The 25,529-nt window shown below is 40.5% G+C and overlaps 1 protein-coding gene across 1 annotated transcript in view; it reads right to left on the bottom strand.

Annotated features, from left to right (window-relative positions):
- Positions 1 to 3,631: 3,631 nt before the first annotated feature.
- The window catches only part of LOC125463272 (potassium voltage-gated channel subfamily A member 1-like), a 37,155-nt gene continuing 15,257 nt past the window's right edge, over positions 3,632 to 25,529 (bottom strand). Inside the window, exon 2 of the mRNA XM_059654657.1 lies at positions 3,632 to 4,495. The gene's annotated coding sequence lies outside the window, so the exon portion shown is untranslated. The remainder of the gene's footprint in view (positions 4,496 to 25,529) is intronic.

Genomic DNA, 25,529 nt, shown 5'->3' with positions numbered 1-25,529 from the left:
CATGATCAATCTATTGGCCATTGACTGGATCATTTCTGCAGTTGGAAAGTACAAGCGTCTCTTCCTTAACTAGCTGTTAGTTTTTGTATTTAGAATGTTTATTTTCCAGTTTATATATCCTGTTTCAGTATGTTCCATGCCGGCTAAGTTTATCTCACTTGATTTCTTTCTGCGAAGTCCTCAATTCAGAAACATCAAAAACACCAAAATAAAAGAGCAAGATATATGGAAAACTTGTGCACAATGAACTGCCAATGTGAAAGGAATCTGGGAAGGACAGGAGGTACATTCCTAAATGCAGGAGAAAATCAGATGAAAAATTAGGTTAATCTTGCTCATCTGCTCCCTCTGCTGCATCGAAGGGACCATGAAGGTTTTCACAGCTTACAGACAAGTGTTAATTGAGCATCAGATACTAGCCCTCAAATAAAAAAAGGTTTTATTCATCCCATAAAGAATTATTGGATTAGCAAATGAATAATTAATATTTAATTATATGTTTACGTTTTTCAAATAATCTGTTGTTTGTTCTTATTTTCTTTATTAAAATGCAATAAATCTTAAGCCTCACAATTATAGCAATGCTGGTGCAGATTACAATTCCATACTTTCGCAACATCTGAAGGACTAATTTACCTTACGTAATCAATCATGTTCAGTAATTTTGTTTCAATGTTTTAAAATGTCTTTTTGCTTTCTTCTTTCTAGGTTAAGTGACACATCTGATTTCACGGTTTTTTCTCGACCTAACTGACTTCACTCCTTCCGACTGGTTATGAGTCAAAGGCGGAACTGAGTCACAGAGATCACCAACGTGTAATCCCTAAAAAATGGACATGATACACTAACTGCTCTTTCCATGCTAATTCTAATATTTTTGATGTTTAAAGTTTAATCATCATTTGTTGTGAATGTGGGCACCTTAGTTTGAGGTGGACATAGAGTTTTTTTCCTTATTCTCACTGGGCTTGGTAAAGTGAACATCAGGCAGGTTCCTCTTTTTATTCTTAACAGTGTTTGTGTCGACATTATAGGGATCAGTACTGAGCTCTATAGAGCCACCGCTTATTGTTGAAGCTTTCATTTGAGGAAAGAGCTGGGCGACTCTGAGGGAACTGGCAAATGAAAAATGAGTTGCATTCAAGCATGAGTTCCATTTGTGGAATGAATGAGCACCAGTGAAACTACTCTGGCAGAAGCCAGTGCCTGTACACATGCGCCCATAGCAGGATCCATTACTCTAGAATGTCTATGAAAGTGTGCCAGGTCAAAGTTAACACCTGTGCTGTACTTTTCTATGTTCTATGTTCTATATACTCAAATATGGATCCCCATCAATATAAATATATTCTCACTCAAGTCAGCATATATGGAACCGTACAATCGAACAACTGCAAAATACTGCGGACGCTAGAGATCTGAAATAAAAACAGGAAATGCTGTAGAAATTCAGCACATTTGACAGCGTCTGTACAGAAAACAACAGGGTAAAATTTTGAGATAACATGGTGTGAAGCTGGATGAACACAGCAGGCCAAGCAGCATCAGAGGAGCAGGAAAGTTTGACCCTGAAGAAGGGCCCCGGCCCGAAATGTCAAACTTTCCTGCTCCTCTGATGCTGCTTGGCCTGCTGTGTTCATCCACCTTCACACCATGTTATATCAGATTCTTCAGCATTGGCAGTTCCTACTATCACACACTAAAATTTTGAGTTATTTTTCTCTTCATATTTGCTGCCAGAATGCTGGGTTTCTGTTGCATTTTCTGGTTTTATTACGTGGAACAGTGACCTGGTGGGACTGAGTAGTTGATTAACTATATTCCCACAGCATCAATCATATGGGACATGTTCATCAGTGATATTCAATGCACTCGGAACTGTTCTTCCAGTCAGAACTAATGGTTGTGGAACTGTGTCCCAGTGAGAGCCAACATCTATGAAGTACATCCCAGAATGGATTAGAGTTATCAGAAAAGGGTACAAGTGAAAAGAAAACTGAAAGGTGCAAGAGTAGGTAAACATAGATGAAGGAAGTAGCATTTTTACAAAATGGTTAGATCTGACAGAAACAGCCTCATCGATACTCTGCTCACATTTGTGTCAATTTTTGTTACTGATTAACTGAAGGGAGTGAATGCTTCTCATGTTGAACCAATTTACATCTTATTTTCCAAATCAAAATGATACTGGCATGAGATCAAGACTAAAATTCAAGATTTGCTTTATTAATGATGAAAATTTATCAAACTGAATAATGTCATTAATTATTGTTTCAGCAACTTGATGCAGACTAAATTAAATAAGTTAACCTCTTTTATTGTAAAATCATATTTCTAGAGCTGAATTTTGAGATCACCAGGAGGAACCAGGGGAGTAGTATCCTGGAATCATATGGTAGCGCTTACTGAGCACTTCTGCTGACTCCCTGACATACCTATTTTGGCAAGGTTCCCTTAAAAAGGTGCTCAGTGCTATCTGGAGAAGGCAAACTGCTCTACTTAGATGCTTATGTTGGGGTTTTATTGATGACCTCCAACCCAGAGTGGACTGACTCCACCCCATTTCAGCTGCTGTCTGAGAATAAGAGAAACCAACAGGGTATTATTGTTTATTTTTGTTCTGCTGGGAGGGGCCAGATTTCTTCCCCTCCCAATTCAGGGTGAAAAAAAAACAGTCTGGGCCACTACCATTCTGGTTTCTCACACCCATGCAATCAAAGGACCGCTCCCCACCCCAAACCACCTTCTTCCAGCTGGACTGCTTGGTATTGTGGCAATCTGGAGTTAGAGATTTACCCCAGGAAACTCATTTCTGCATGTAGCTCTTCACCTTTATATTTGCGAGACCTGGCACACAAAACTGACTGGGCCTCCTGTCAGGCAGTCATGAAAAATCTCCTGTCCAGTATCTGACCTGCATTGGATCATTTCTAAACAGTATTGCTCAAAATGAAGACAATTTTTCTGGAATCAAAATGAACAGTAACGTTGAACCCCAAAAGGTAAACGTTATACATCGATGATACTATTGCAGGTATAAGAATGTATAGTTGTGTATTAATATAGTTAGTCATCTTGAAGACCACTCAAAATGTCTGTATTGCAAATTATCCATTTCAAGACCATCTGTGGCAAAGCAAAAATTGAAAAATGGTGAGAATAAAATAAAAGTGTTATTACATGTTATCATACAGTAACAGAGAAACAGAAATTTTGAGACAGATTGCCCTTCTTTCCTGTATTAAACTTAGGAGCTTCCTGGAGATTATTTTACAAAATCTTACTTTCCTGCTTTGTCTCTGTAATTCTTTAAGTGAATACTTTAATTAAATTAGCATTGGTCACCACCCCTCATTCTGATAACTTTGCTTGAAAACTCTCCGCTAAGCTTGTTCTTTTATGTATGCAGCGTTTGTCTTGAGATCATGATCGCTTGCCTGTGATTTGTTTTTTATAACAATTTGGTTAAATATTTTTTAGAAAATATAGTTGTAATCATTGACCCCTGAGATGTAGATGTTATGGTATCTATACAGTTTCCCAAACCCTTTGCCCATGTGATAACATATAATAATTATGCCAAAAGTATATTGGTATTTAAATAAATGAAAGATGAGTGAATACATCAAACTGAGGTAGATGTTTTTAATTACAGTGATACAATGATTTGACACAAGTGCATTGACAACTTGAGAACAAGATGTGACAAATTATCCTTACCAATAAATCAGATTATGATAAAAATGCAATTTCTGGATCATTTACCATCATCATCCTAAACAGATCTCCAAAAGAAGTTAAAATTTGAGTACAGGCAAAATAAAATGCTTTAATTTTGAAAATCAATATATCACTAGAAACTCAATTATTTGATATAAAACATATAGAATATATACAAAAATAGATATTTGAACAATTCACCCCCAAGATTAAGCTCGTAGTTTCAGGACAGTGTTTACTGTCTACAAATGATAGACAAACCCCTTATGCTACTCTTTAATTGTTAGAAGAATAGCTGTTCCCCCTAAAATAAAGTATTTCCACTCTGTTAACTAATAGATAATAAGCACATTGTGTGTTCAGTACAGTAGGGGCCTCCATATAAGTTTCAAATTATTTCCAAGTAATGTATAAGTCTTCTACATTTTGTGGTAAGTGAAAGGTAGGAAATAATCCTTAAAAGGTAAAAAGGAAAATAAAATGTCATGAAAATCTGTTTGTATACATTTAGAGAAGTGAATGAATACAAGCAACTGAATGAGTTCTGTCATGAGACAGTACCAAATACAGTGTGCGTGGAATCCTCTCTTTCCAGTATGTTTAGGTACCTGTGTTTTTCTTCCAATTCTATTATTGGCCTTCTGGCTTTTCCCAACAAGTTGGCACACAATGATTCCGAATTATTTGTATCTTTTGGATCAAGCAGTAGCTATCAATTGGGTCAGCTGGTGCGTAGAAGGGGTCATTATGCAGCCAGAACCTCTGTTCCAGTTTCCTGTAACCCAGAGCAGAACACATGAACTGAATGACTGAATAGCAACAATATATCGTAACAATGCGAGTCAGAATACTGTGAACCCATGATGGAAGAGCAGAGGCTGAAAGAGCCAGAGGGCTAGGATGGTAAAAAGACACCATCACTGTCACATTTGCTGTCACCCAGACAGTGACATTGCCTGCAATTTACAGAATAGTTTAGAGGCAGAATCTGAACTCTGTGATGAGACAGTAGACATGAGTGGCCCACACCTGGGCAATGCTTTCATTTGGGTTACAGCAGAGGACTGCTGGAAATGCCAGTGAATTACATTGGCAGACCCATAAAAATCTATGTCATGTTACAACAGGAGTCAAACACCAACTTAGCACAGGTCTGGCACGCATCATGGAGCCCATGCTTTCCCGGTAAGTAAGCGGTGCCCAATAATTAACAGCATGCTAACAAAAGCAAAATATTATGGTTGCTGGAGATCTGAAGTAAGATAAAGTGTTGGAAAAATTCAGAAGGTCTGGCAGCATCTGTGGAGAGAGACACAGTTAAGATTTGACTCCAAAATGGCCTTCCTTCAGAACTCAGATAGTGCCGAATATCATTAGCATGCTTTTGGACCAGCCATGATAGAAGTTCTATAACGAATGTTTACACTATTCTAGGATAAATAGAACAGGATAAACAAACTGGAAACGTAATGAAATTTCAGAATTCTGCAATGTGACCTCAGCATGCTGCAAAGCCAGCTCAGATTGTGCCATTACAGCTCCTGATAGCAGTGGTAAAAGAGACTTGCAATGTGTCAATCTGTTTTCCAAAAGACTGCTGAAATTGCTGCAGCACCCTGTTGGAGTAGTAATGGTCTTGGAGCATGAACTTGCTGTCTTCTCTTAGAACAGCAGCGTGTGTCCACTTACCATTGCCACTCTCAAGTGTCCTTACCACTAAGTGTTGGCCAGCCATTCCAGACTGACATTAGCCACGTCAATGAGGTGGAGTCCAAAGCCAAGTCTCCTAGGCCCAAAGCTACCCATGGCCATCCTACTACACCAATTGTAATGTTCTCCTCTGAAAGTCAGAAACCTTCCAGAGCTTTAACTTTTCAGCAGCATACAATAGGACATGAATTATTTTTGAAAGTTAGGTTTATGTTGGCTTTTTATCTTAGCATTGTGTCTAAACAGACTGGTTGTCAGCAGCAGTGAATGTCGATGTGTTTACTGGAAAAACAAATGCAATGAAATTTTCTCATAAGACAAAAAAAGACAGAACAATAAAGGAAGAATTATCAGACAGTTTTAGTTTCAAATTTACCAGAATGGAAAGTTAAATGAATGAGCTTTCACATTTGTAATTGTTTATTTTCAATACCAGTGAATGTGCTTGAAAGTGATTGATGCTCGTTGCATATTTAAAGAAGATATTTCAGCTGCAGGGAAAACCCTAACTTTCTGTGGTATGTTTAGCTCATATCTACACTGAAGGAATGAACTTTTCACTTCATTCAATGTGTCTGAATGGTCAGACAGAGAGCAAGCTGTTTAACAGTGGAGTAATACATTTTGAAGACTGATTGCTAGATCTTTGCATTTAACCAGGTATCTACTCTTGCCTGAAGCTGCTGTGTATTTTCTTTTGTACAAACAACAGAAAACGTGATTAGGGTCTCTATTAATTTTATAAAACTGTTATCAATGTATGCAGTTTAATTTACTATATATCCAGGCATACCTCACAGTACAGCATGCAGCATTTGAAATGGAATAAAACACAGTGTACATTATGAATTTCTTCCTTCTTTCAGATATAATAGAGAAGTTTAAATTAATCGTACTGACAGCAGAAACAGTAACACTTGTTCTCACACCCAGTTGAACGCGATCAATTCTGCAGCAGGCAGTGGCCTCTTGTCTCTTCACATGTCCACAGTGATTCCCTGATATTGAATATTAGCTGCTGATTGCAAGGTAGAATGTCAAAAGTTCAGTACCCAAGACAGGGCTGCAGTCCATTTAAAGGGTATTTTTTATTACTGTAGCCGGATTAAGGTTCTACAAACTTGATAGATCCAGACAAAGAAATGTTGCCGCAAGAAGTGGAAAAACAGAAGTGCTCTTTTAGCCAATTCAGTGCACTGTTCCAACATGGAGGCAATGATGAATGCTTGCTGGGAGATGTTTTTATACACTCGAAGTCCAGCCCCAGACCTGAAGAATTCATCAAAGGATTGGCAGCTGGCACCTTAAATCAAGGTGAGGTGCATCACCAATACCTTAAGTCACATAATAAGCACTTCGATTAAGGGCAGGTCCTGCACTAACAATCTTAAACCAAGTTGGAAGTTTCAACCAGTACCTTATACTAAAATAGGAAACACAAAGTAAAGCTGTCCATCATCATTACACAAATTACATAGGTAAATATGCACATGTCCAACACAGTTACAGTTACACCTCTACTTCTGACCCATAAACAGAATGTACACTGTGTTAAAGACATTTGGATGCATACTCTGGATAGTCTTACTATAAAAGAACATGCATTCTGAGTGCAATTTACTTACTAAATTGTTAGCATGCAAACATCTAAAAAAAATATAATAAATGTGTTTGAAAGTATGATGTCAATGAGAACGCTCTAATTTACGGAAGCAACTGAGGAAATGCTGCTTCAATAAGCGTGGGCAATAGGAAAGCCCTATTTAACCACGCTAGAGAACCCTTCCATCGGATAGCAATGAATGAATTGTGCTCAGTGCAATGTTAGCTGCATTATGCACATCTACAGAGTGTTGGCACTGAGGATCAAACAAGGAAGTATCTGTCCTTTTACTAAAGATCATGGTAGATTTGTTTGTTGGAGATCATTTGCCTTGTGTCTCCACCAGCCACTGGAAAGTCTTAAGGCTAGAAACAGCATGAAAGCAGTGGTTCTTTCAGTTCGATAGCTGCGTTCCTGTTCCAGATTCATTTGTCACTTCAACCTCCCTGCTAGGGGGCAGTGCAGTACTCCTCCAAGCTCATGGTTTCAGATACCAAATTTAGGGACACTGTCAGCTGGACATGTGGAACATAATTCCAGTGGTATGAGACATTTCTGCAGCTTGTAAAATGAAAGTGCATTGGTAGAATTTGCAAGGTCGCTAAAAGCTAAATTTATACAAATAGGAGTAAACATCGTGCTGCTAGAAATAACTCATTGAGGAAATTTAATAATTCTTTTACAGAACTTGATTAATTAGGCTTTTTATCACTTCAGCCTTGGTTACAGCTTATAGGCTTGCAATCCTGCAATGTTGTCCGTTCTAACAACAAGTCTTCATCCACCAGAGATTGTAAGAACTGCCAATGCTGGAGTCAGAGATAATACAGTGTGGAGCTGGAGGAACACAGCAGACCAAGCAGCATCGTGGGAGCACAAAAGTTGATGTTTCAGCTCGGGACCCTTTCTGAAGAAGGGTCCCAACCCAAAATGTCAACTTTCCTTTTCTGAAGAAGGGTCATGACCCAAAACATCAACTTTCCTGCTCCTCTGATGCTGCCTGGCCTGCTGTGTTTGTCCAGCTGCACACTGTGTTGTCTCTTCATCCAACAGGGATGTTCGGTATGCTTCTGTCCCTACCACGAGGAACAGGTTTTGTACGTTGAAATGTATTTCTTTGCCCTCCAGTTGACAAGCCACTTTCCAGTTGCCACAGACCATAGTTACCAACAGTATTTCCTAATTGGAGAGACCAGTCTTTCATTTCTCACCAAACTCTTTCTGTCCTGAGACTCACCTGAACCTTCTCAACTCCAACTGATTATCCCCTCCTGTTTTGATCTCTTTCCTTTCAAATTCAACCACATTGTTTTGTCCAATTTCTCACCATCATTATGAATGACTTTATCTGTGTCAATGCCATTCAAAGCCATTATTATGGTTTTGAAGCTGCTATCTCTTCAACCTCATTAAACACCTGGGTATGGGGTACAAATAATATTTTTCAGATGGCACAAACATAAGAGGCATTACTAACTATGAAGAAAATTTACATATCATTAGTAGGGCATAGACAAATGACTAGTTTGGACAGATAAACATCAGAAGAAATTTAATGCAAAGAAATTCAAAGTGAAACATTGAGAGAGGAAAGCCAAAAGAAGGAAATGAACATGAAATAGTGAAACTTTTGAAAACACTGGAGGAACAAAGTGCAGATTTGGATACACACAGCTTTAGAAGAACAAAATGATAAACTAACGAAAATATATTCCCATGCATTTTAAAAAGGATAATGAGGATAGAAGGTGAACAGGCAGTCCAAACTAATACCAACCATCAGTCAGGTAGAAGTTCTAATTGTGTCTGAAATTGGAGTCTTATGTTAGCAAACATCACAAATTGGATTCAGAGAATTTTCACTAATTGATACTAAAGAGTATACCATTTAGATATGAGGATTATTTGGAGAAGTTGAGGTCCTTTTTAGCAAATCAGGTTAAGAAGAGATAATGCAGGTGCTGATAATTATAAGGGACAGTGATAAATGAAATCTGAAAGAATTATTTCCGCCAGTTTACTAGTTAGTAACTAGAAGCATGCATTTAGCAGCACCAGCAAAACTCCAAAGGGAGAGATCAGGGGTTTCCTTACTTACAGATTATCATTGATGTGAATTGCCCTATCACAAATACTGACAAAAGCAGAATTAATAATTAATAATTGTTTTTAAAGAGCACGTAGATGAAAATCTGAAAAAGAAAAGAAGTTAAAAGGGTAAGTGGAAAGGGCAGTGAAATAGCATGAACTAGGGAGTTCTTTCAGGAGAAGAAGGACAATGAGCCAAATGGCCAATTAACTGATGAACCTTTTAATGGATATAAGGTTAGGTAGGCTCCTCAGGAAGTTTATTCCACTCACACACCACCCTCTGTCTAAAAAATTTCCCAATTTCTTTTTGGAATCTCTCTCCTCTCACCTCAAAAATGTGCCTTCCTCATCTTAAAATCCCTCATCCTAGGAAAAAGACACCTACCACTAACTGCATCTATACCTTTTATGATCTTATAAACCTCTATAAGGTCACCTCTCAACCTCCTATGCTCCATGTTTAACTTTCCAACCAAACTCTCTTCAAATTTGTTTTATAATAACAACATACTTATATAGCACCTTCTACATAACAAAATGTCCTAATCTTCTTCACAAGAGAGGCGTAAAACAAAATATGACACTAAACAACATAATGAAAATTAGGCGAAGTGGTGTAGGGACAGAATTCTACAGTTTTAAGGCCAAACGTGGACCAAATAAAATTAGGAATCTTCAAAAACCAATAAATAAATTAGTGCTGATATGCCAGAGATTTGTGGGTCTGGAAGTGATTACAGAGACAGGGGTAGGCAAAATGAAAGAATTTGAAAGGACGAATGAGAATTTTAAAATTAACACATTGCTTAATTCGATGCCAATATATGTCAGTGAGTACAGGACTGACAGGTGAAGGGGCATAATGTAATACCTTTTATAATGAAGGGCCAGTCCTCTCAAAGTCACTAACTGCAAACTCCGTGACTGAGATCTTGGCATTTTACCCCCTTTATTCTCTCTGAACCATTGACTATGGAAACCTGGCGAGAGGCTTTAGCTTCCCACACAGGTCTTTCAGCTGGAATATCTTTCAATTTCTCAACTTTGTCTTATCCTGCAGTGGACTGTGAGCTGCTGGCCTCCTCTACTATGTGCACCATGTCATCATCCTATGTGTGACAAAGTTGTGCAGTTTTCAGCAGATTATGATGATCTAGAGTACTCTCATAGCCTGGACCGTATTGTGCACAAACTGTCTTAAGTATTATAATCACTGATTTACATAGTCTGTAGTGAGCTGGATTATGATCCTGGTGGTTGCATATTGTCTCTTTATTTTTGTGTCAAGAACAACTGATGAAACCCTACTTCTTCTTATCAGCCCTGGGGAGGTGTGATTCTGTGTGTCAACACGGATCAACATTCAGAAACAGGCTAAATTCAATGGTTTTGAAATGATTTAAAACAACAAAATTCCCAAAGAATGCAAAATGTAATACAACCAATGGAAGTTTCAAATACTAAATGGGGAAGTATTAAAAAGCTTTGAAAATACATTTTAGTGCAAATCTCATGCAAAATTGCACAACTGATTGGAAACTTCTCCAAGAAAATGGCAAAAATGACACTAACTGAAGCCAAGATAATAAAATGTGAGGCTGGATGAACACAGCAGGCCAAGCAGCATCTCAGGAGCACAAAAGCTGACGTTTCGGGTCTAGGCCCGAAACGTCAGCTTTTGTGCTCCTGAGATGCTGCTTGGCCTGCTGTGTTCATCCAGCCTCACATTTTATTATCTTGGAATCTCCAGCATCTGCAGTTCCCATTATCTCTGATACTAACTGAAGCCACTTTGGTTTGATTAATTCAAACATTGAAGGTCTCTGACCCTAATCCCTGTCTACAATCCCATTTTGCCAAAAGGTCATTGACCAGAAATGTTATCTCTGTTTTTGTGTCTCCAGTGGTACTTAACTGGCTGAGCATTTTCCAGCATTTTCTACCTTGGTTTCCAGCAGCATTTTGCCTTTGTTTTTCCTTTAAATGTTGCCTTCCTGGCACTCAGAATAGGTGGTAACCTCCAAGGCCCCTCTTGTCATGGGAAAAATAATACCCAGCGTGTTCCCAGCGAAAAACATGTGGGAATTTATGTCAGTGTCAATACTAAATTCATTCTAAATGTGCTAATATATGATAATGAAGCTGGGGACTATTTTCAGCCTGAGGCCCAATTATATAAACAAGTTAACACACTCACACAAAAATAGCCAGCACAGAAATGTATAACAAGCCTTCCAAGTATTCGTATACTGCCAGTTACACTGTGCTTTTTAGTTTTTCCACTTAAAGTGTAGCTCAGTAACATTGTGTACCAGTCCTGGGACACATTAGCAACTGTCCTGAATATAAACAAGACTTTTTTTCTCTCTTTTGGCAAACAGCTTTTCCTTAGCAAAACAAATGTGCACAGGAAGAAACTATAAATATGGAACAACATTGAAACCACACTGCCAGTCATTTATAGAATGTTTTATTTTTATTTGTGCCACATCACATGACCTCGTAACTGGCATTTTCTTTTTATAGTATTTCACAGTAATCGTGCCATTGTGACATTATCTGAAAGTGGGGCTGCGCAAAGTTAGCTCACCTGGGTTACTTTGTTATCTGCACATCAAAATATTTTAGCCTTAAAATAAGAAAATAAATTGATTAAATAATCAATTCATTATTTTCATTGCTTGCTTAACCTTTGGTATGAGCACATGGTATCATCAATATTCAGAGGATAAAGATTATAGGAGTAACAGACCCTGAGATGGTCACAAAGAAGTTACTGCTAAACCCCAGCTCTGAAATGTGCAACCTACGACCACAACTTTCTCACTCAGCATCCAAATGCAGAGTCACACATGCCACTGGCCTTACTTCGTTCAGAATTCAAATAGATTCAGGTCAAAGGAGACATACTTAATTCCCCGGTGCAGAACTTCATGAAGTAGCTTGTGAAGATCAATATGGTACATTCACAGCTAATACATATTCCAGTTGTACATCTCACTGAGTTCTTGCTAATTACTGTGCTGCACACGCCACTCGTGCTGTCTGCTGGCATATGCACACTGACATACATTGATAATGACACGCACATGTGCACACACACACACACACACACACACACACGCACAGACACACACACACACGCAAACATTGACACAGGCATACACATGCACACACGCACATTGAAATACACTGACACTGACAGACACACACACACACACACACACACACAAACACAGACACAAACACGTACACACACAGACATACACACACGCACAGTGAAATACATTTACACAGACACAGACACACACTCTTCCAAGATTAATTGTTCACAGGCTGCTTTCAAACTTAAAACCACACACTCCTTTCAATGTTAAAAAGATATTCCACTTCTTCTAAATGCACATACTTTGACACTGCCACAATGACAATGACACACGCACTAAAGGCCAGGATTTGATTGGATGAGGTGCTGCCACAAGCTCAAAAGTTGGTGCCAAGCTGGCCTATGCCTGGCCAGGAAATTCCAAGTTGATTGAACAGTTATTAACTTGTTCAGGTCAAAACTACTATCCCCAACTGGGAGGATGATTCAATTGCAAGGGTGGGTTGAGGTGGCACAAGGTACCTGAAATGGGAGGGAAACCCCAGCCTGCAACAATATCTGCTTCACCTGGCAGCCTTGTCACTGGTGTGGGAATCTCCATCTCCCTCACCCCCTCCAGTGAAACACCAATGGAAGCAGACGGCCAACCAACAGGCACAATGCTTCCCACCACACCGGTCAGCGTGCTCTGAAAAGTGGGGGAAGGGAGCATAGTATTCCATCCAATGACTTTGAATTTTTTCACACATTCTTACTTTTGTGTGTTTCCAACATTCTTGAATCTACAGCAGAACATGGGTTTTTATTCGTTTTTATAAGACCATGAAAGAGTTCTGGTCAAATGTGTTAACAAACATGTCAAATGTGTTTTTTTTTACTGCAGAGAAATGATTTGTTTTTTTCTTTGTAAGTTAAGTTCACCAACCCAGCAGCCCTGTGGGAAACAGCACTCAAAGTGAACGTGAGTGAAGAATCAGTGCTAGGGCACTGTATCTGTATCTCTAAACTGCAACCACCTTGGACATGACTCCCTGCTGTGAATCAGAGAAGTTATCTCCAAAATCAAAACTGCTTCCAGAGTTAACCTTCCAAAGTTATTTGCTCACAGGCTGCTTTCAAATTTAAAACCACACACTCCTTTCAATGTTAAAAATGTATTCCACTTCTTCCAAATGCTGTCAAGGTACACGAGCCCAATTGTGACACATTGTGAGTAAATTTGTATAAATGTCCAGAAGCAAAATTCATTCATTAAAATAGTATTTTCGTTCATTTTAGCAGTTTCATTGTTTATAATTATTACAATTTTAAGGGTGAGGAAAGGATTAACATTTGCCCAGTTTCCACAAAAAGTAACCTTGAGGATCACGCTTCTCCTGGAGTCAGATGTGCTGCTGCAGGAAGGTATGCAGAAACACTCGAAGAAATTGCTTTTTAAAAAGCCCACCTCGATGTTGTGGGACTAAGGAAAACAGTAAGGCCCATTAACTGTCTCCCGTCACACTGCCTCGGCACCCCACCCCCACATTCTCGATCAGTGGCAACATGTGTCTCTCCACGCTCCCCCACCAAACCTACAATGCCCCTCATATCATCCCTATATCCATATCCCATGGCCCCTTATAACCTTTCTACCATCATTAATGTTAATACATGACAACCCATTATCCACACTCAACACAGCTCCTTTTGGACCCTTTGCCAGCTCAGTGCCAACACATGCCGATCTGTGACCCCTTCAATGCATGCCTATTGCTTCTTACATCTCTATGCCAATTTACTGCAACTCATGACCCCATCTACCACCTTTTGCCCTTAAACACACCGTGTCAACTCAACCACTACCCAACAGGGGCAGACTTCAGCAGCCTGATGAAATATAGTCCTAATCATCTGCTACTAATTTTCACTGGATTAAATGAAACAATCCCACTAATAAAAGTTCATTCAAAATATTAACTCTCTTCAAGTAATTATAATGCCGTATAAAAACAAGCATTTGTATTCATAGTCCCACATTAATTCCACCTAGTCCCCAATATCCCTTGGAGCTGTTAATCAAAACATTGAATTTACATGCACCCCAAATTGTGATGAAGTTGTGGAATCAAGCAGTTCTAATCTAATAAGGACAACATGCCATCATATAGCCATTGAAAATACAGCACTTTCTTCTTACTCAGTCTCAGCAGGCTGATTGTTTTTTCAAAGTTTAAACAACAGAGGATCAAATAACTTGACTTCTTGATAGGTCCACAGATCCTTGTTGACTTTTTACGACCATTCATGTCTACTCTTCATAGTTATGAGTCACACACTATGGGAAACAGATTCTGGCAAAAATAGTTCCTGTTTGAACTCAGCACTGGATTCAAATTGCCCTGTCGAGTTCAGGTTTCCCATATGTTTAAATTATATCTCACACTCTTACTCAAGCACCTGCACAACAAACAGCACCTGTCAAAAATGGAATGCACCTTCCTCAGCTCCAATGTTCTCCTGTTGCTGTGATTAAATAGACTTCTTCAGATACTGAAGCTTTTTTTTCTGTCATTATAGATCTGCCCCACTTTAATCCTTCACAATTGTGCAACTACACATTCCCTCCTAAACTCTAGGTAATCAAACTATTCCAAGTATGAGGTTCCATAAACATAACCCTCATCTAGGAAAGTCATGGTTCAATTAAAAAATATCTTCTCCTTCAGCAACAATCAAAAAGTTAAGTTTCAAAAGTAAAATGAAAAGATTAACTTGAACATAGATAACAAAGTGTGAAGCTGGATGAACGCAGCAGGCCAAGCAGCATCTCAGGAGCACAAAAGCTGACGTTTCAGGCCTAGACCCAAAATTTCAGCTTTTGTGCTCCTGAGATGCTGCTTAGCCGGCTGTGTTCATCCAGCTCCACACTTTGTTATCTTGGATTCTCCAGCATCTGCAGTTCCCATTATCTCTGATCACGAGATTAATTTGAACAGTTGGGTGCAGAAGAAAACTGTTTTCTTACCTCTACCTTATTTTCTTACAAGCCCACATCTAATAAGTTCATGAAAATATTAAAGTGAAGCTTTATATTATAGTTTAAAGGCAATATCCTGGTAAAGTGATCACACCAAGGAACAACACCAATCCCTTGGGATACAGGGTGATCCATTTGGAATCAGATGCAAGAGTGAATACCCACTTTAATACGGTGTAAAAATTGAATAAAGCACAATTCAAGCAAAAAAAAACTCAGTCAAGTTGGTGTAATCAGTATCACCATTTTGACCTGAAACAACCAGGGGACAAATTAAAAATATAGTGGAATCCTAATACCAAAGCAAAAAATCCAGATGCCAGGAATTTAAAAACAAAACAGAAAATTTTGACAATATTTAATAGGTTAAGCAACAGAGAGGACACAAGAGACTAAGTGCGCAGAGTCAGGAAAATTCTGACTCTCTATCAGGACTTGAGAGAAACTTTCTTGGATGGTGAGATTTTTATACCACGGGGCCTGGCTTTAAAAGGAGCTGGACCCACTGCCCTGGGAAACAACACAGAGGTAGCCTCAAAACTGCTGAATTCGGGGGTAGCTGGTTAAAAGACACACCTTGGTGCTCTCCCACTTCCTACAGACTAAGGGGGTGGCCATGGGCACCCGCATGGGCCCCAGCTATGCCTGCCTCTTTGTAGGTTACGTGGAACAGTCCCTCTTCCGCACCTACACAGGCCCCAAACCCCACCTCTTCCTCCGGTACATTGATGACTGTATCGGCGCCGCCTCTTGCTCCCCAGAGGAGCTCGAACAGTTCATCCACTTCACCAACACCTTCCACCCCAACCTTCAGTTCACCTGGGCCATCTCCAGCACATCGCTCACCTTCCTGGACCTTTCAGTCTCCATCTCAGGCAACCAGCTTGTAACTGATGTCCATTTCAAGCCCACCGACTCCCACAGCTACCTAGAATACACCTCCTCCCACCCAACATCCTGCAAAAATTCCATCCCCTATTCCCAATTCCTCCGCCTCCGCCGCATCTGCTCCCACAATAAGACATTCCACTCCCACACATCCCAGATGTCCAAGTTCCTCAAGGACCGCAACTTTCCCTCCACAGTGATCGAGAACGCCCTTGACCGCGTCTCCCGTATTTCCCGCAACACATCCCTCACACCCCACCCCCCCCCACAACCGCCCAAAGAGGATCCCCCTCGTTCTCACACACCACCCGACCAACCTCCGGATACTACGCATCATCCTCCGACACTTCCGCCATTTACAATCCGACCCCACCACCCAAGACATTTTTCCATCCCCACCCCTGTCTGCTTTCCGGAGAGACCACTCTCTCCGTGACTCCCTTGTTCGCTCCACACTGCCCTCCAACCCCACCACACCCGACACCTTCCCCTGCAACCGCAGGAAATGCTACACTTGCCCCCACACCTCCCCCCTCACCCCTATCCCAGGCCCCAAGTTGACATTCCACATTAAGCAGAGGTTCACCTGTACATCTGCCAATGTGGTATACTGCATCCACTGTACCCGGTGTGACTTCCTCTACATTGGGGAAACCAAGCGGAGGCTTGGAGACCGCTTTGCAGAACACCTCCGCTCAGTTCGCAACAAACAACTGCACCTCCCAGTCGCAAACCATTTCCACTCCCCCTCCCATTCTCTAGATGACATGTCCGTCATGGGCCTCCTGCAGTGCCACAATGATGCCACCCGAAGGTTGCAGGAACAGCAACTCATATTCCGCCTGGGAACCCTGCAGCCTAATGGTATCAATGTGGACTTCACCAGTTTCAAAATCTCCCCTTCCCCTACTGCATCCCTAAACCAGCCCAGTTCGTCCCCTCCCCCCACTGCACCACACAACCAGCCCAGCTCTTCCCCCCCACCCACTGCATCCCAAAACCAGTCCAACCTGTCTCTGCCTCCCTAACCGGTTCTTCCTCTCACCCATCCCTTCCTCCCACCCCAAGCCGCACCCCCATCTACCTACTAAACTCATCCCACCTCCTTGACCTGTCCGTCTTCCCTGGACTGACCTATCCCCTCCCTACCTCCCCACCTGTACTCTCTCCACCTATCTTCTTTTCTCTCCATCTTCGGTCCGCCTCCCCCTCTCTCCCTATTTATTCCAGTTCCCTCTCCCCATCCCCCTCTCTGATGAAGGGTCTAGGCCCGAAACGTCAGCTTTTGTGCTCCTGAGATGCTGCTTGGCCTGCTGTGTTCATCCAGCCTCACATTTTATTATCTCGGTGCTCTTGGGCCTGGTTCCAGTTATAATAATGTCAACAAAATAAAGAAAACCCTGTTGGCCCACACCCCTCAACCTCTATCACTTTCAAACATAGCCATGCCCCATCCATGTCATTTAATTCACATAAATCGGACACCATGGCTCCTCAATGCTTCGTGACAGCCTGTGTCCCTTCACCCACATACTCATAACTTCATGATTCACAGTCATTTATACCTACAGGACCAACATAGTGCCAACTGTATGCCAACCCCACAATCCACAGTGCTTTGTTCTTCCACTTTCAAGGTTAACACATCTGGTGATCACATATGCAGCCCTTCGGCTGCAGGCTGAAATGTAATAAATTTCTAAGTGTCTATTACAGACTTCCATGTTTAAAAGAAAACTATTTGATAAAAGCTTTTTGAATGCATTTAAATGTGTTCAAGTATTTTAGCCCTCATATAAATGAACATTTATACTCATAGCCCCACATCTAAGACAGCTGACCCCTTTGTAACCATTCTGAATTGTCAAACAATCCGTGAAGTTGCAAGCTCATTCAGTGGTAACACCTGTTGTGGAAGCAGTCAAGTAGCACTAATTTTACAATGTAATCCTCGGGCTTATGTCAACAAACACCAAACAAGTTGCAAATATTGATCTTTCTTTTCAATGCAGGCTGCTTGTATCTCAAAGTTTGAAGGACACGGAATTTAAGTGACAATATATCTTGACAGTTCCACAGATTGTATTCACCACTTGTGCACATTTATGTCTTCCCTTAACAATTCCAAATGAGAACCTGAGCTCTTTAAAATAGTATCTAACATCTCCAAAGAATTCTGCCAGTCTTAGATCCTCCAATTCATACATCACAAGTTCTGTTTTGAAAATGACAGAAATTACTTCCAAGTGACAGGGAGACAAGCTGGTGAAGAATATGCCTTGCATATGTTGCTCAGGCCTTTAAGTATAGGAGTTGGGACATCATGATGAGTTGTTCTAGATGTTGGTGAGGCTTGTTCTGGAGTACTGTGTGCAGTTCTGATAGTCCTGCCACAGGAAGGATATTATTAAATTGGAGCGGCTTCACCAGGTTGTTGCTGGGACCGGAGGATTTGAGGTTGAAAAATAAGCTGGATAGGCTGGACTTTATTCATTAGAATGGAGAATATTGAGGGGTGACCCTATAAATGTTTTAAAATCTTGAGGGGCATTGATAAGGTGAACACCAAGGGTCTTTTCCTTAGGGTGAGTGAGTTCAAAATTAGAGAGCATAATTTTAAAGTGAGAGGAGAAAGCTTTAAAAAGGACAAGAGGGGCAACTTTTTTTCAACAGAGAGTGATTTGTTTCTGGAATGAGCTGCCAGAGGAAGTGGTGGATGCAGGTACAATTACAACATTTAAAAGGCATTTGGATAAGTACAGAATAGGAGGACTATGGGCTAAATGCAGGCAGGTGGGACTGGTTTAGTTTGGGAACATGGTCAGCATGAACTAGTTGAACAGTAGGGTCAGTTTCTGTGCTGTATGGCTCAATGAGTCTATAAGTATATGAGTTCCTCCATGCACCGTGGACGTGTAAAATACATTCCACTCACCAACAAATGTGGTTTCACAGGCAGAATTTCTGAGCCCTGGGTTCTGGCATTATTCTGTCAGAGATGCGGAGCCCAGCAGAACATAGAATCATGCAATTACTAATACTTTACTTCAGTTTTATTCATAGTTTATAAGTAGGAAAAAGATTATTTTAAAATTTGCATTCCAAAGCAAAGCATCAAGATTAAGCTCAAAGCCCTTCATTTCTTCTCTGTGTAGATTATTTGTTCAATTGAAGATCACTTTGCCTGACTACAACCTTTCTCATACTGCGCTTCATCCCCTGGGAGAATCATCATTATATTTAACTCCAGATTGAAAATCAATATGCAGTCCATTATTGTTATTGAGTTCAATAATACAAGTTTCCTTTCAGCAGCAAGATTCGGCTATATCAACCACATTTCTTCAGTGACAATCATTTATGTTTCAAGTTTGTGATACTAACCTGGCCAAATATTAAACATCATTTCATTTCCAAATATTATCTCTGTCAATGTCCTGGAGGGATATGTGACATTTGATGAGAAAAACACAAGTACTCACTCATTTTACATAGCTAGGTCAATCTGTGAACTTTATGTTTTCTGGAAACTTTGTCACCTTTTCGTGAAGATTCTGAACAACATTTAAAGATAAATAGTTCAAGCAACTTCCATTTTATTGATAAATGTCAAAGCAAGGGCTAACTCCCAGGCTCCCAGGCAGGAGTTGCTCTTACATGGAACTCAGGTCAGAGAACTGTGGTTCCCCACTGGGAATGCAGGGTTCTGGGACTGTGTCAATGTCGACTATAGCTATGTCTTATGATCAGTATTTTTATTTTAGTGGATTTCAACTCAGCAGTGAATTAAAATCACAAACTTTTGTAGGTTATTTTATTAAATAAGCAGAATATTAAACCCTTGTAAGGGAGATTTCTTCCATTTATTTTGTTAGTGACATTAAGAACATCTTAAGAATTTAAGTGGATAGTTGGAGCTCATGTTAGGGTACTATCTATGAAAGGAAATGGTGGCTTGTTAATCGTTGGCTTTACTTCACAACTGTGGGACAAATTACATTTCCTCTCAATTTAAATTTTACTTTAAAAAATCTGTTTTTCTAAATTCATTCATGGGATCTGGGTGTCATTAGCTAGCCCAGTCTTTATTGCCCAATCTTAACTGTGCTTTATAAAGCAGTGGTATCAAGCTTGGAGGATACTTCAGGAGCTGCTTTCTTGAACCACTGCAGTCTTCAGAATGAATGGATACCTCTAGAAGTAATGGAAAGGGGGTTTCAGGATTTTAACTCAGCGACAGTGAAGGAATGGCGATAGATTTCTCAGTCAGGATGGTGAGCGGCATGATGGGAACTTGTAGGCGCTGGTGTTGTCCTATTTCTGCTGCCCTTTCCCCTTTATATGGCGATGATTGTAGTTTTGGAAGGTATCATCTAGGGAGACTTGGTGAATATCTGCCATGCATCTTGCAGATGGTATGCACTGCTGGTACTGCGTATGAGTGGATATTTGTAGGTGTGGTGCCAATTAAGTGCTGCTTTATCCTGGATGGTGTCAAGCTTCCTGAGCATTGTTGGAACTGTGCCAATCCAGGTCACTGTTTGCTCCTCTACATATCTATCTTGGACACTGGGCACCAATATCTCAGGTCATGCTGCATGGGCTGGGGCCAGAATCTGACACATACCAGCTACACAGCGTCCTCATGGCAGATCTCTGACCAACTTACAGTCTGCACTTTAATGCCAGCCTTTGGGGCTCACTTACAACTCTCAGTGCAATATTGCTGCACATTGGGACAGACATCCAGCACACAGATTGAACCTCCAGGCTGTATCTCAGGGCTGTTGCTTGCTTGCTATCTTAGGGTTCACTCACTTGGGAGCCTATCTGGATGCTTACAACCTCCCTGCCTCACCTGCCCTGTATTATAAGCCAAGAAGCTTGTCATTTCTGTCAGCAGTTATCAGTCAAGAGGATGGACATGTTGTTATCTGGTACCATGCGATATCAGTCTCTCACTAGCACCACGTACGAGCAGCTAATGTGCCAAACACCAGTGAGAGGCCATGACATTACAGATTCTGATGGAACACCATTCTGCTGTTGATAACCCAGAGTGCTTCATGGATACCAAGCTTTAAGTTGCTGGATCTGTCCCATTTAGCGTGATGGTAGTACCGCACAATATAACGGAAGTTATCTTAACCTAGAAGACCCACAATGATTGAACAATGGTCACTTTTAACAATACAGTCATGATGGATGCACACAAGTAAACTAGTGAGGATGAAGTCAAGTAGATTTTTTCTCTCTTGTTGGACCCATCATCACCATGTCCCAGATTCAGTCTAGACTTTTAGTCCTGGCCAGTTCTTACAGTAGCTCTGCTACCTAGCCAATCTTTGATGATGGAAAGTGAAGTCCCCCACCCAGAGTACATTCTGTGCACTTGTCACTCGTTTCCTGTTAGCAGTGTTCAACATGGGGTACTGTTTGATCAGCCGAGGTACACTGTCAGTGGTAATCAGCAGGAGGTTTCCTTGCTCGTGTTTGACCTGATGCAATGGAATTTCATAGAGGCTGGTGTCAATGTTGAGACAACTCAAAATAACTTCATCCCAATTGTATATGACTGTGCCACCACCGCTGATATACTGCTGGTAGACTGCTAGCACAAGAAGGTTTGAACCTTTTATCTGCAACCAACAATCAACCACTTGGCCATGAATTTGGCCTTCATTTTTGCATCTCACATATTATTCCCCACATGTGGCACACGTAGGAGTGATGGGCTCCAGTTTTCCTATCTCAGTTAAAGACATAATACTAATAAATCAAAGTTACTTTCCCTATTGAGTGGTTGGTTTGCAAATTCTGGTAGATGCTGTTAGTTGATTAACTATCAGTTTATTTCAAAATGTTGGTGAAATAAGTCTGTAGAAAGAAATAGGACTGGAGCAATCCCAGATGAGCAAAAGAGCATTGCAATCTCCAACATGTATTGCAATTATTAGCTGTATTAGCTGTTCTAAGTACAGTGCACCTTGCTGTACATTTTGAGGTACCTAGGTGAAAGTTATTACTCCCAATTCCGAGGAAAGTAGAATTTCCAAAGAAAATGAGCCAACAACAAAGATTGGCATTACTAGCAGATCAGGTGTTCAAAGTATTTACATAACATCATTCTATCCACTATGTTTATAAAAGAGTAACCTGTTTAAAATAATGGGTTAAGTATAATCTTAGGGAAAATAATCTTAAACTACCATAGAGAATTGTCATATAAGTATGTGACATATTTATAACAGTTTTCAAGCTTCTGCCCCTATGCTGAGCAATAAACTTTAAACTAATGTATGTATTGATTTGATAAAATTTGGAAGTTTACACTAGTCTTTGTGCACTGTCTGAAATGCCCTGAGTATTGACAATACAGTTATAGAGAAATTCCAGATCACAAATAACATGGCGCCTTTTACTATATCTATCTCCTTACAAGAGATTTACAAGTCCTTTCAATTATGGTCCCCCAACAATTTGGCAGTACGATGGCTCAATGGTTAGCACTGCTAACTCATAGCACCAAGGACCTGTGTTCAATTCCAACCCCAGGCTGTGTGGAGTTTGCACATTCTCTCTGTCTGCGTGGATTTATTCTCACAGTCCGTGGGAAATGCAGGGCTATAGGGGAGGGGGTCTGTGTGGAATTGATGGGCTGAATGGTCACCATCTACAATGTAGGAATTCTCTGATTCTTTTGTTGATCTTAACACATAAAGGGCCCCAACTCCCCTACAGATGGGTTCAATCCAGGACAAACATGTTGAAGGTGATTAGTTTATTGAATGTCCACTGTTCAAAAATATGTCTATAGGTGATCAGGCACTATGATCTGTGATCATAGCAAATTTGAGATTCGTAGAAGAGATTTACAATAAAGCTGAAGAGTAAGTTCTTTCTGGAAAGATGAGAGACTATAGAATTCACTTCTAATTTTCATTATTAAGCCAAAACACAATGGTGGAGATTTGCATTGGAACTTGTCCTGCTCTAGAACATAATTTCACAGTAACTGTTGTCTTATGCCAAGTTAAAGAGAATAGGATAGGCAGATACAATTGGAACTGTTCTTTAGTGGAGGAAGATGAACACCAACACAGGTTGATTGGACTGATTGGCCAACCTTCCTAAACATAGAGGAATGGTTCCAGTAAAGTGAACATTTTGCAACTTTTTTTGCATGTAGGCAACATGTTGGATTACATTTCTGGGCTGGATTCAGCGGTTGCTAGTGCCAGAAATTAACCCCAGTGGGTTCGCAATGCCTGTTCTCTGGCTGTTTCCTACCTCTGTGTCTTTGTTTATGAAGGTGGGACAGGCTGATAACTGATTATACCGAATTAAATTCAAGCAAAAATAGAAACATTGAAACTACGAGCAAGATTAGGTCTTTTGGCCCTTCAAGCCTGCTTTGCCATTTAACAATGCCTTGGTTGATTCTCTATCTCAACGCCATACTCCTGCTTTCTCGCTTTTCCCTTTAATGCCTTTAAAATCTAATATATCACCTGTCTCTTGGTTTCCACAGCCTTCAATGGTAGAGAATTCCATAGGTTCACTATCTGTTGATTAAACAATTTTTTCTTCACCTCAGCCATAAATGGTCTACTCTGTAACCTGAAATTGTATCATCAGGTTTCAGATTCGCTGTCCAGGGAAAACATCCTCTCTACATATAGTCTGTCCAGCCCTGTTTGAATTTTATATGCTTCAATCAGATTCCCTCTCATCTTTCTAAAATCCAGTGGATACAGACTCTAATCTCTCCCTGTAAATGGCTGTGCCATCCCTGGTATCAGCCTCGTGACCCTCTGCTGTATGTATATGGCAATTATATCCGATCTTAGATAGGGAGACCAAAACTACATATAATACACCAGGTATGGTCTCACCAAAGACCTGCAGTGGACATCCCTGCTTCTGAATAGGATTGTCTTTCATTGAAGGCCAATATACCATTTGTCTTTCTCATTGCCTGACTACTTTCATTGCTTTTTAGAGAAGGTCAACGAAAAAGTTCCAATCAGTTGCCAGGTTCCTGCAAAGGCAGGAGACCTGTTTGGGTACAACAAGGCAGTTATCTCTGAGTCATTGGTCTGAGTGCATCTAGAGGATCCCTTTGCCTCTTGCTGACCATCCTGGAGTGCATTTCACCCTCTACTCCACAATAGCCTTGCTGCTGAATCACTTTTTTAATTAAAGATCTTGTTGAGAGAAGCCTTCATGGTCAAGCATCCTCTCTCCTCCATTTCCCATCACTGCTTGCTGTTCCCCTTAAGCTGGAAATGCCTCTGATTGGCTAGATTAGAGAGTCTTCCTCCTGTCCTTTCCTCCATGACGTAACCGCTGTGATGGGAGTCAAGGTCAGTGTCAGTTTAGGGGAACCGCCATTAAAATTCTGATGATTGACAGTTTCTCTTTGGGGCAGACTAAAGGCCAAAAGCCACTGAAATATGATTGGAATGGTTTAGTTAGGAGTATACATCGGTTATATAGGGCAACTGTAAGACCATGTCTGGAGTACTGTTTACCGTATGTGACCGCGTATTTAAGGAAGAATGCAAATGCATTAGAAGCAGTTTGGAGAATGTTTACCAGAACTGATACCAGGAATAGGTGGGACAGGCTAGGCTTAAATCTAATGCGGTATAGAAGAGTACTTGATTGAAATGTATATGTTCCTGTAGATTCTTGACAGGATGGTTATGAACATGACATCTCCTCTTATGGGGGAATCTAGGACTAAGGGTCACAGTATGAAAATCAGGGTTGCCTGTTTATAATAGAGTTAAAGCAAATCGTTTGTTCACAGAGGGCGATGAGTCTTTGGAATTCTCTTCCTGAAAAGGCAGCGGAAGCAGAGTCCTGGAAAGGTTTTAAGGCAGAGTTAGATATATGAAAGATTACCCAGGAGGCAGGAATGTGGATTTGTGGTTACAATCAGAGCAGCATGATTTTATTAAATGGTGGAACAAGTACAAGGGGGCTAATGGCCGACTCCTGCTCTGGTTCATGTGTTGATATCCCGACCTGTTTCCCACTCCCATAAGGTAAATATACCTTGTTAGGTGGGAATATGCAGGTTTTTTTGCTACACTTACTTGTGGATCAAATAACTTCCTCCCATAATGGCAAATTCCCTTTACATGCCAAATTTTCTTGACAATATGGTGGCAACATAAACTATAAAACAGCTTGGCAGTCCATCTGCTCAGGCCCAAAAATTAATACATCCCTCTTATCTATCTAATTTTGCATTAAAATTATCCACACCACCTGCTTCCCCAAGCAATCTATCTCAAATATTCAGTGCCCTCTACGTAAAGTAATTAACTCCAAACTGCCTGCATATCTCTTCATTTCTAAGCAAATGAGTGTGTCCTCTGAGA

This window comes from Stegostoma tigrinum, chromosome 25 (assembly GCF_030684315.1).
Source record: "Stegostoma tigrinum isolate sSteTig4 chromosome 25, sSteTig4.hap1, whole genome shotgun sequence".
Lineage (NCBI taxonomy): Eukaryota > Metazoa > Chordata > Chondrichthyes > Orectolobiformes > Stegostomatidae > Stegostoma > Stegostoma tigrinum.
Note: the sequence above shows the minus strand (reverse complement) of the source record. Positions and strands in the feature narration are given on the sequence as shown.